Genomic DNA, 11,816 nt, shown 5'->3' with positions numbered 1-11,816 from the left:
TATGTCTTTCATAATTTGAATTTCACTGAATCCGATGAAAGATTATGGTATTCTAATGATTGGTTCCTGAAATGATTCATACTTAAAGCAAATGTCATAGGCAAAGGTACATTTTCTCTTTCTTATTGCGGTTGGGGAACACCCCTTAAAATGGGAGTCTTCTCCTGTCCCCGCCCCCTGGTGACACATCTTTACATCATATTTAACATCTAAAATAAGTCTTCAATTGATTGTCTTTTGCAGTATTTATATATGTGGTATCTATTGTATATGTACAAATAATTTGTTTGATTATAAACATATTTTGCATACTATTATATATTATAATTAAAATAGCCCCACATCATCACATACCCTTCACCATACCTAGAGATTGGCATGGGTGTTATTTCAGTTAGCCTATTAGCTGGTTTGATGCTCATTGAGCTCAATGCAAATCAAACCAGCTAGTAGGCTAACTGAAATAACACCCATGCCAATCTCTAGGTATGGTGAAGGGTATGTGATGATGTGGGGCTATTTTAATTCCAAAGGCCAAGGTAACTTTATCAGGATGCACAATATTCTGGATCCATGAAATAACTGGACTTTAAAAATAAAAATCTGCCTGTCTCTATGGTAATTTAACATAGGGGTGGGAATACTTATGACCCCTGTATTTTAAGGAAGAACATTTATTTATTTATTCTACATTATTCATTCACTAAGAAAATGGTGGTGTCCTTAAAGGTTAGATATTTCCTCATTTTTCACTTAAGGCATTAAGATCAATTTCCAAAAGATGATTTTATATTCCTCTTTTCAGTCAACTTTAGCATGGGTGCCAATACTTTTGGCCATCACTGTATGTCAAAGTTGTGTCCCCGAATATGCACATAGCCCTGTTACCCAAACCATTTTTGCCTGGCAGACAGAGTCATATTGGTCACAGGAAATTACATCAAACCATTTTCAAAAACCATGTGTAGACCAAAGGTGAGTGCCCTTTTGAATTTTTGTAAACTTTTCTGGGATAATAGAGTGGGTAAAACATAACCAGGCAACACCTGTTATTTCTTTGGTATAATAGCTAAATTTCACACCTAGCTAGAGGAGAATGCTATACTAGCATTGATTTGCAGCCCTGTTATTTGCAACCCTGTTACTGTAATTAGTCAATAGGATTATTATCATAGTTAACAGGGTATTTTTGGTTAATGATGTTGAGTGACATAAAAATTAATTTATTTATATAATTTAACATAATTTACATACTTTTTCAGACTCTTTTGTATTGGTAACAGGGTTGCGTACATTTACTGTATATACACAGCAAATGAAACATACGAGGGGAAACTAGTACCTAGTACTTTTGATGCCAAATAATTTAGTAGTTTATTACCTATATTTCTTAAATATTCAAAAGAAAATGTTAAATAGAACATATTTTTAAAGAAGTGTATCTGCCTAAAATGTCCCCTAATCCTGGAATGTCCCAGATACATAAATACAAATAACGGCTCCCACACACAGTTACATGCGTTGCAGTGCTGGAGACGCATCCCGTTCACTTTACATGGGCTTACGTCACCCGTTGCCGAACTGAATTGTGGGTCCGTTGCGTCGCGTTGCTCGCGTTGAGAAGTTCAACTTTTGCTGCACCGACGGACGGCACTAGCCAATCAAATTACGAACAAGCGAACAACAGACGGCACCAGCCAATCAAATTACGGTTATACCTTAAGTCATTTGCATAGCTACCATCAGGAACACCCACTGGCATGCGTTGATGGAACGCAACTGTGTGTGGAAGCCGTATAACACAGGGATGATGGACATGGTTATAGAACAGAAAACGCACAGGTACATGGACAAACAGAAGACAAAACTTGAGAGGTAGACAACGAGAAGGGAACACCTGGGGAAGTCAATTAACAGCAAAGCAAGTTTGAAGAGGTGGGTTTTGAGGGCCTGTTTGAAGGCGGGTAGGGTGTTTGATTGTTTGATGTGGTTGGGGAGGGCATTCCAGAGAAAGAATGCAGCAGCTGAGAAGGCCCTCTCGCCCTACAGTAGGTCCGGAGCTTGGTCCTGGTGGTCTTGAGTGTGTTTGCATCAACGGACCTGGGGCAGATGAGTAGGTTGGAGAGGTATGGAAGGGCAAGATGGTTGAGAATTTTGTAGATGAGGATTTCTGATTTCTTGCAATTGAGTTGGAGAAAGTTTTCTTGCATCCTGAGATCTAGGAGAATGAGGATGGTGAGGGTAGTGATTTTAAGGAGTGCAGTTTCGGTGCTGTGTTTGGAGCGGAAGCTGAATTGTTATGGGTCAAAGATGTTATTGGAGTTTTGGTGGGTTTGAAGTTGGGTAGCCACAGCTCATTCCAGGGTTTTGGACAGAAAAGGGAGGGTTGAGATGGACTGGTAGTTCTTGGGGATGTCTGGGTCAAGACAGGGATTTTTCAGTATGGGGGGTGATTAAAGAAAGCTTGAGGGGGTGTGGGGGGGCAATGCCAGAGACCAGAGAGGAGTTGATCATGTTGGTGAAGAGAGGTAGGCTGTGACAAGAAATGTGGGGATGGGGTCAAGGGCAGAGGTTGAGGGCTTCATGCTGGATATTATGGAGGATACATCAGCTTCAGTGATTGGAGTAAATGAAGAGAGTGACTGGGTTGCAGGAGGAGGGCAGGGGGGTGGAGGTCCAAGGGTAAAAGAGGGGGAGCAGTGGGCCAGTTGATTATGGATGTTGTCAGTCGTGGTTTTGAAGGAGAGGAAGTTATCACACTTGGAGGTGGCAAAGGAGTTGGAGATTGTGTCAATGGGTTTTAGGGGTTTGTTGATGGTGGAGAAGAGGGTCTTGGGGTTGTTGGAATCAGATTTGATGATGGAGAAATAGTGGCAGAAGCAGGCAGAGTTGAGGGCATCTTTGTATTGCTGTCTGTGGAGTTTGGAGGTTTTATTGGCGAGTCATTCCAGTTGTCGGCATCTGGCTTTGAGGAGGCAGAGCTGGTTAGTGTACCAGGGGGTGGAGTGTTTGAAGGAAATGGGTTTGGATTTAAAGGGGGGGTGATTGTGTTGAGGCAGGATGAGAGTCCATTGTTGTAGGTTCCGAGCAGATTCTATTACTGCACAGTGACCCCCCAAGCCCATCTTATGGGTCATTCAACAGGTCCTTCCATGGTAAACCCAAGGTAAAAGGACACTTCTTCCATGCTGTGTCCACTACGTAGACCTCCAAGGTAAACAGGGCGCACTGGGATTCTGAGGTTGCCAGGATAATACACATATATTTCACCATTTTCAGTTTTCCCTTTTATTCGCAACAACAAACATTCAACTCCAGGCTCTTTCCATATGGCTCCACTTTGCCATAGTTGGTGGGGCTTTTTCTGTTTGTCACTGTCAATGGCTTGGTCAATCTTTGCTTTGTGGACAATTCTTTTAAGACCTTTGGACTTTCCCAAGTAGAAGTGAGCAATGCAACTCTTAGCTGGGAACATGTAATGGAAGCGGCAATGGAAGGACCTCTTTGTGGAAGTGACATAGGTACAGATGTTTTTGAATATTTCCAGGGCACTGTCCTTTCCTGGCCAAAGAAGTACCATGGCAAGGAAGTAAACTTCTGTGCGGTCTGAATGTGTTCCCTCACTTTGTAGCAACTCATTGAGAAGAGTAATTAAATCATTGTATTTTCTGATCTTTGCGGAGTTGGGACGGACACAGTGAACAATAATGTTTGCCAGGATGTAATTCACCCTGTTGATGAAGACTTTCTTGATGAGTTCTCAAAGATGAACTGCCATTTGTTTAAAAAATGCTCCATTCAACCACTGGAGCAGCCCAGCAAATGTGTCAGCACGCTTTCCCTCAAGATAACATATGTTTTCTTCGACAGTTTGCTGTAAACTGATATTCGGTTGTTTGGATCTGTCAGTTTCTCTCTCTTCCCCAGATTTGCAGAAAATTTTGACATATTTATTAAAAAGTTCAGACACTCTTTTTTTTTTTGTTTCGCTCTTCAGCTGAAGGGATTGTTTCAATCGATCTGGGTTTCAAATATGTGAAGTAGTTCTCAAAGAATAGAAAGATCTCCTTCATCCTTGGCTTCAGTGAATTCAGGAATTTCTCATGCCTGGACAACACAGCTAGAAATGTAGCTGAACTGGGCAGCTGGTTTCATAGAGGACACTGATGGGTAAGTTTCCCTTCAGAAACTGGACTATTCTATGCCACTGGTGACCATCATATTTGCTGGCAAAAGAAATGTCCTCAAGAACATTAAAGATGATCATGATCACATCCATTTCACCAACATATCCAGACGTATTGTACATGTCTTGACGTCTTCTATATTTTTGCTCAAAACAATCCATGGGTTCATTTCTCTTCTCTTCATTTCTCTTGTGAATCTTTGAAAGATTGTGTGGCCTTCAATGCTAACTCCAAATACAAGTCCAGGCAGTCTGGGCTGATATCTCTATTGCATTCAATTTCATGCTTTAAACGATACTTGTACACTTGACCAATAGTGTCTGCAATGTGGGAATTGTTGTTCTTCTGTTGGGCATCCAAGACCCACTGCAGTGCTGATGAAAAATGATTTTCTTTGAGGTAGAAATGTCTTGCCAGAGCTTGAGGCACAGTTGCATTTTAGTCAAATCTCTTTATGGCTTGTATTAATACTAACTTTCCCTCAGCCAGTGGCATTTTTTCCACCAAAGGAGAAAACAATGTGTCTATCATCTCCAAGTGCTTTCCTTTGCCGAGTGATTAGCATACTTAGGATGTTTTGCACCAGTATGTCTTTACCCATGCCCGATTTATAAAGAAGGTCACAGTGCAAAAGGTTTATTGCAATTTCACTCAATTTTAGATGGTGCTTTCCAGTGAGAACCTGAAGACGGTGTTTGGCGATCATCTGGTGTAGAAATCGAACTGCTTGGTATGTACCAAATTCCTCAACATTGAAGCAAATTAATAATGTAAAGTAAGGATCCATTTTGTCCCTCAATGTTTATTGTCCCCAAAGACCATTTCTAATCCCAACAAATTCTTCACACAGTGACAGTGACATGAAAGAGCCATCGACATACGAGTTCAGTAGTGCCAGGAATGAAATGAGTTGACCTGTATGTGTGGAGACATCAAGGTCTTCGACTTTGTTGCATACTAGATCCTTTATGTACTTTTCACTGAAGTTGTTGGTCATGATCATAAAAGCATAAAATGTATCTGGTTTCTCATGGTGGACTTCTAGTTCTTTCAACTTCACTTGGAAAAAGTCTTGTTCCTTGGTTGAGAGCTCATTAGTAATGAACATGCTGTCGATTCCAATTTAGTATGATTGCCAGTAAGTTGGCCTGCTTTGTCTCACGGGCTGCATAAAGAATGCATCTTTGCAAGTCCTCAGCATCTTCCCAGTTGTCTACCAAAAGTAGCACAGGAGTGTAGCTTGACTGCTGGTCTTTCCCATAGGTCAGCAAATGTATGACTTGAGCTGCGATCTCAGTGTTCTGTGCAGTATTGTTTTTAACAACTGCACATCTGAATTTCCTTCTCAAGTTCCATAGCACATGCATAGCCAAAGTAGTCCCACCACAACCTGGATCATGGAACAAGTTGATGATGATGCATGGGGAAGTGTGCCCCCCTGTAGGTGTCATCAGATTGTATAGATCTTCATATTTTATCCCATTTGATGAAGGGCAAGCAGCCTGGCCTTTTAGATAGGTAAAAATTCCACCAGGTCACTTGTCCTCCTCTATAGAAGTTCTCCTCAATATTTTTCTTGAAATCCCTGAACGTCTCCATGGACTCAATCTTTGTGTTTTCACACTCATTCTCACTCAGGATGTCAAGGAAGGTAATCAATTCCTCATCTCTCTTTGTCAGGACCTAGCTAAAACCAGTAGATGGTAAATATCACTGTGATGACTGAGTTTGGGGCTCTCTCTTACTTTTTTTATGGTGCAGTTTACCTCATACAGACTCAATTTGTAAATACATTTACTACTTATGTCAATCTGGCACCGTGTCCCCACAACTTCTTTCCACTGGCTGAACACTGGAATCTTTGCAAATACAAAGCATATTATCTTCCCCTCCAAGTTTTCGGTAAAAATTGAACAGAATGTTTCAAGGAGAGGGTTGGAGACATCAGTAATCCCAGAGTGAAGTAAAAACACAACAATGAGCCTGTCTCTTGGAAGAATGTCAGGATTGAAAATGAAATGAATCGTCACTCACTTCCCCTGCTCGTTTCTTCAGCCAGTTGCTTGTGTCGAAGGGTAAATTGTCCTTATTTTCCTCTTTGGCTCGACCATTACAGAAGACCCAGCTTGTCTGTTTATATAGATTTAACTTTCCAACAGTTGCCGAAACACTGTCTGAGTTATTGTACATTCGAGGCAAGTGAATGTTAGTAATGCGATCCTTTTGAAAAAAACTGCATGCTCCTGTGACTTCTGATTCAGGGTCAAAATCGAGTACAGCAAACAACTTAAGTTCTTTCAAAAAACTCAAGTGTTCAAGTTCACTTTCAGGGTATTTGTTTGTAACAACCAAAAATTGTAAGGAAAGCTCAAGTGTGTCTCTACCAAGCGTGATAAGCTGTTGTAGCTTTTGTCCTTGATGACTCTGAGCCAGTTCTTGACATCTTTGTTCCATGGACTTGCGAGTTGATGCCCAGGTCAGCACACCCGCAGACACATCCATGAGCTTCTCCTGCAAGCATCTTGGATTCTTCTCAGAAAGTAAATCAATGCTGTTTGCCCCCTGTCGGACATATAGGCACTTATTTTTGTATTTCTTCTTTTCAAACTCTTTAAGGACAGAAATGTAGAACAATTTCTCTTGGGTTTCTGAAAAAGTAGGTACAATGTCAACCTCAATAACCCACTTTTTTGAATATGAACCATCTAAACACTGGACTGGGATGAATTTCGGGGGCCTGATGCTTGCTCGTGCAGCACTTTGGTTCTCTTCAAAATACTCCTTCAGTCGCAAGTCAAATTCATCTACGTATTTCTCAGGTGAAGCCAAATTTATGCCAACCACCTGACCATGTGTGTAGTGTGGTGCATCTCCTACTCCAAAATGGATAGTTCCATTTGTCCGAACATTTATGCATGCAGCTGCAAACCTGAACACCTCAGAGCTGAATTTATGAAGTATCTCTCTCTCACTGGCATTCTCTGTGTTAGCCATGAGTTTGTCATGGATGGGCTCAATCAGATTGGTTGGTCCAGTCTCTGGAGGAAGCAGTTCATTTTGTGTGTACATGAAGGATGGACTGTTCTGGTCAAAGGGGCGTGGTTGGCACATACGTTTTTCAACTGGCAGATGATTAGAGGGGGCACAGACAGAGGCACTTTTAGCCTCCAGTTGACCAGTGGGATTTCTGTTTGGACTGTTAGCGGACTGTAAGGCAACCATATCTCTATTTTCAACTATTGAGGGGGCTTCTTTACCTACACACATTTTTGCTAGTTCTTTGGTATCACAACATTTATCTAAGCCATCTAGGGTTTTCTTAACCTTCTTTACATTTTTAACAATTAAGACTGCAGGTCCATGCCGAATGCCTAAATCAATTAAGTCTTGTTTTTCAAAGTAGGCAAGACTGGCTCCTGAAACATCATCATAGTATTTGTCTGCATACTCCTGTGGCACCTTCAGATTTGGCAGTAATCACCGACGTACATCCTCTCTGGTCCAGTCCTCTATCCTGTGTGGCAGGTCTGGTGGCTTGGGACCTGGACCTGGAGCTGGCACTGGTGGTGGTGTACCCTATTGATTGGGGAGAGGTCGTGGGGCACAAGGAAGTAAAATGTGTTCATTTGAACTGCCAACAAAATCACCACTTAAAACAGCATTCATCAATGTGTATGTGTTTTATGTACCGTTGAGTTGAAAATACATATTTTCATTTGGCCTTTCGCCATTGTAGTGGGGCAACTTTACGCTGGGCCGCCCTTCTACCGCCGCACCGGGGACCGGCCGGTTTCCATCACTCCCGTGTGGAGCGGGTTCAAGTGGCGGGATGCTGCCATCAGCCCGGTTTGTTTCCTCCTGTGGCCGGGGGCGGGTCTCTACGTCACGGTCACGCTGCAGGCTGGCTCCGTCTACTGGGCCCAGCAGGTGGCCATGGGCGAGCGCGCTGTCAAAGAACCGTCTTGGCAGGAAACTCATCATCGCCAGGAAATCGGTTGCAGTAGGGGTCGTCATCCCACTTCTGACACCAATGTAACAAACTGCAAAGTTGTCTCAGAATGGTTTTATTGGTTACGCACCAAAACACACGAACGTCATTACACAGGCAACACAAAGGAGGTCAATTAAACAAGCACGATACACAAACAGGGTAGTCACATACAATACACGGGGTAAACACATGAGGTACAACATAAAGAAAGACTATACCAGCTAACACATACATGACAAGGTAAACGCAATTACTCATACCAAAACCAACATCAACATTACACACACACATACACTGCACAGCATTATGGGAGTTCAGTAATGAACCAGCTAGGCTCAGTTCACTACAGTATGGTAAATTGTAATAATATTCTTAAGAAATACTTAAAACATTGACGTAGTAGTTAAAATGTCCAGTTTATGGTTATGTCCCTACACATACACCCCCTACTTCCACAATGAAAAGGACTAGTCTGTAACGTGCGTTGCGCGAAAGATAAACACAAAGCACGACTGGGAAAGTGTTGACAATTTAGCGATTCTGTCGCTAGATTAAGTTTTGGCCATCCCTAGCGAGAGAAATGGCATCTAGCGACAAATTTGCTTATTTCTTGCAACGATGTTGTTGAAACGTCAGAAAATCTCCCCTCTCATGCCCTTTTTCGTTAGTGAATTAGGCCTACATCGCGAATTCGCCTAAAGCGTTAGCCTACCCCACGATAATAAAAGTTACAACTGGCTTATGTGGTATCAGCCCATGTTATTACACGGAAGTAGATGTTCTATAAATCTAACAGCTCAGAAAACTTCACTGGAAGGTTCAGCAAAAACAAGACGAGAGCAATGACATGATGACAGGGAAACAGGGACATGCTTGCCAGCATCGTTCAACATGCACATTGAACAAAGGAAAGTAGGCTACAACTTCATTCACAAAGTAGATCGAGATCGAGCATACAAGTAAAAAAAAGTAGAAAAACCTAGGCCTATAACATTTGTTTAGGCTATGTAACATGTTGTCAATGCAGGACAGACTGTCGGCTGGAGTAGCCTAAAAAAACAAAACAATTATGTCGGTCTGTCCGAGTGACATTTAAGCCTAGCCTAAATATATCCAAAATATAGCCATTGCCTACAATTGTGTAGGCTACCCTATGGTGAAATTATAATCAGATATGTCATGCAGTGCAAAGCAGATGCAGCAGTTGGGAATAGGTTGGAAATGACTGCATTTCAGCCACCTGATGCTCGTTCTGGAGTATATGACAAGAGAGTACAGAAATTGTGTAGGCCTACCAATTAATATATAAGTATTAAAACAATTATTTCAAGAAGTTGCCCATAATATGAGTAGGAGAAAAGCAAACAGGCGTAAAGGGCCATCACCAGGGTTTTTTAGGTGGTGGTAGGGGGGGGAAGTCGAGTTCTCTGTTGGGCTATTGTGACTATTAGTTTGTGTAGTGCTACACTTTGTGTGTTCTCTGCTTTCCATCCTCATTTTGGAGTAAAGAAGTGTATGCAGGGTTTAAAGGGGAAGGGTTTTTTTCTCCTCTCCAACCTTTACTTTCCCGTAGATTAGCTTTACCTGCCTAGCCACCATTCAGTCGGTAGGCTACATTTTTTTTCCGTTCTCTTTTAAAGATCGGATGGGGGGCGGGCCATAGCCTACATACCTTCGCCTTGGGCCCCCAATTTGCTAAATCCGGCACTGCTTGACACAGATTACTGTGTCAATGTATCGGAAAAGGTCATTACACCAATACAACAAGTCTGCACAATTTGGAGACTCACTCTCCTGAATCAAAGAATATCTAGAATACTGTTAAAAAAATACATCATGCCGACAACCCTACCCTCTTCATTGATGATTCCCTGCTTAGATCCTGTGATACATGACCATGGGTTCTACAAGACAGAGGGAAAGCACCAATAAATAAACTTCAAAAACATACGAAAAGATAAGCATTAAAAGCATATAATTTAGGGTGAATGGTGAAACTGTATATGACAGCACTCTAGATTTACCTTAACTCTGAGGAATCCTTGTAGGAGCAAGGATTGTTGTCACTCATCAGAGGTTTAACTGTTTTGTCATCCTCTTTGCCAGACTTTCCAAGATCTGTGACTTTCTCAGAGATGTTCTTCTTCCTTGTAAGTTGTGCTAAGCCTTCCTTGGCATCTGTAAATTATTGTTCATTCTAGCCTGAGGAGGACGATTTTGTAACCATACACACATTTTAGGAATTTGCCCCACCCTTATTTCAGTAAGCAAAGTGAGGTGTGCCATGGAATTTTGAGCAACCCAATGCATTTTATACAGGCTCATGAAATAATCTATAGGGGTATGGATGCATAAATGAGACAGCTTCTTAATTTAAAAAGCTTCTTACACCAGTGTTATAGCTGCATACTGTTGATTTGGCTGTGCTATAAAGTGATATACAGAATATTCATTTTTACATCTTTATTTGCAGTGAATACTCTCTGGGAACTTATTTGTGTGGCCTGAGCTAAAATTGTGTTCTCACCAAGACTAACCACAAATGCTAGGCTACTGTTTCTTTTAGTGTTAACAAAGTTTCCACAGTGTTTCCTTTTTAAGCTTCACCTTCATAGTAACAGGGGTTTCCCTGTAATTGAGAAAAATCAAAGGTTTGGTAGTAGATAGGTCCTCTATCAAAATCCACACAGCTTTTTTGGGGACTACCACATAAAATGTCATGGTCAAGTTTAAGGTTTCTTTCCATATGTCAATGAGCACAATGAAGATTCCTAAATCATTTTTAAAATAAAATGTTTTAAATTAAATTCAATAGACAGCACCAAATCATATGGCTAGTCCACACCTTTGCAAACCACTCTCAATCCAAGAAATTTGACTAGATTCATGAGGTAGGCTATTGTTTACATTTCAATGTTTCAAATCTTCACAAATCTTTATAGGCTAATATCTCACCTTGACACAGATTCCAGCAATTGTATAATCCTCAGTTATGAAGACGGCTGTAATGAGTGTGTGAGTCTACTCCTATTTATTCTCCAGAGTAGCTTACAGATGCCTTCCTTTACTCTGGTCCGCTCTATTAGGAGTCCTAATGTTTGCTGAAATGTGAAACATCATTCATCATCCACAAAGCTATTAAATGCTAAAATGAAATCAAACCGTCCAGAGGAAAACAGTTGGTGAGGGGCACCAAAGGCCTACACAAGAGAGTGTACGGTCCTGGGAAACAAAAGCATTTTGGTTTTGATTCATGTGACCGTCTCCTGTATTGTTATATGGAAATGAGGTGATTGTGTTAATCACCTTCAGGTGTGAACCTTCAGGCTAAAGACCTTTTCTGTTTTTTTAAAAAAAAAATTTTTTAATAGCATCGGTTGCCACATTTTTTGGGTTGATGGACTCGACCAATAAGATAAATCACAAGTAGGCCTAGGCCTACTTGATTAAATTAAACTATTAAGAAGAACTGGATTTGTAAGATCTTCTAGTATCATCCCCCCCCCCCCCCCACACACACACACACACGCACAAGCATCTCTGAGCAATTATTGTGGTCTGATTTTATTCGGTCTTTCATGGTAAATAACACAACTGATTTTATCTAAACAAACCGTAAAGACAATATCTCAAATGAG

General features: G+C 41.3%; 1 pseudogene; it reads right to left on the bottom strand.

The window, feature by feature from the left end:
* Positions 1 to 3,129: 3,129 nt before the first annotated feature.
* On the bottom strand, positions 3,130 to 11,671 carry LOC121677872 (annotated as a pseudogene).
* Between the last annotated feature and the right edge of the window lie 145 nt (positions 11,672 to 11,816).

The sequence above is a fragment of the Alosa sapidissima genome, chromosome 1 (assembly GCF_018492685.1).
Source record: "Alosa sapidissima isolate fAloSap1 chromosome 1, fAloSap1.pri, whole genome shotgun sequence".
Taxonomy (NCBI): Eukaryota; Metazoa; Chordata; class Actinopteri; order Clupeiformes; family Clupeidae; genus Alosa; species Alosa sapidissima.
This window is presented reverse-complemented; position numbering and strand designations above follow the sequence as displayed.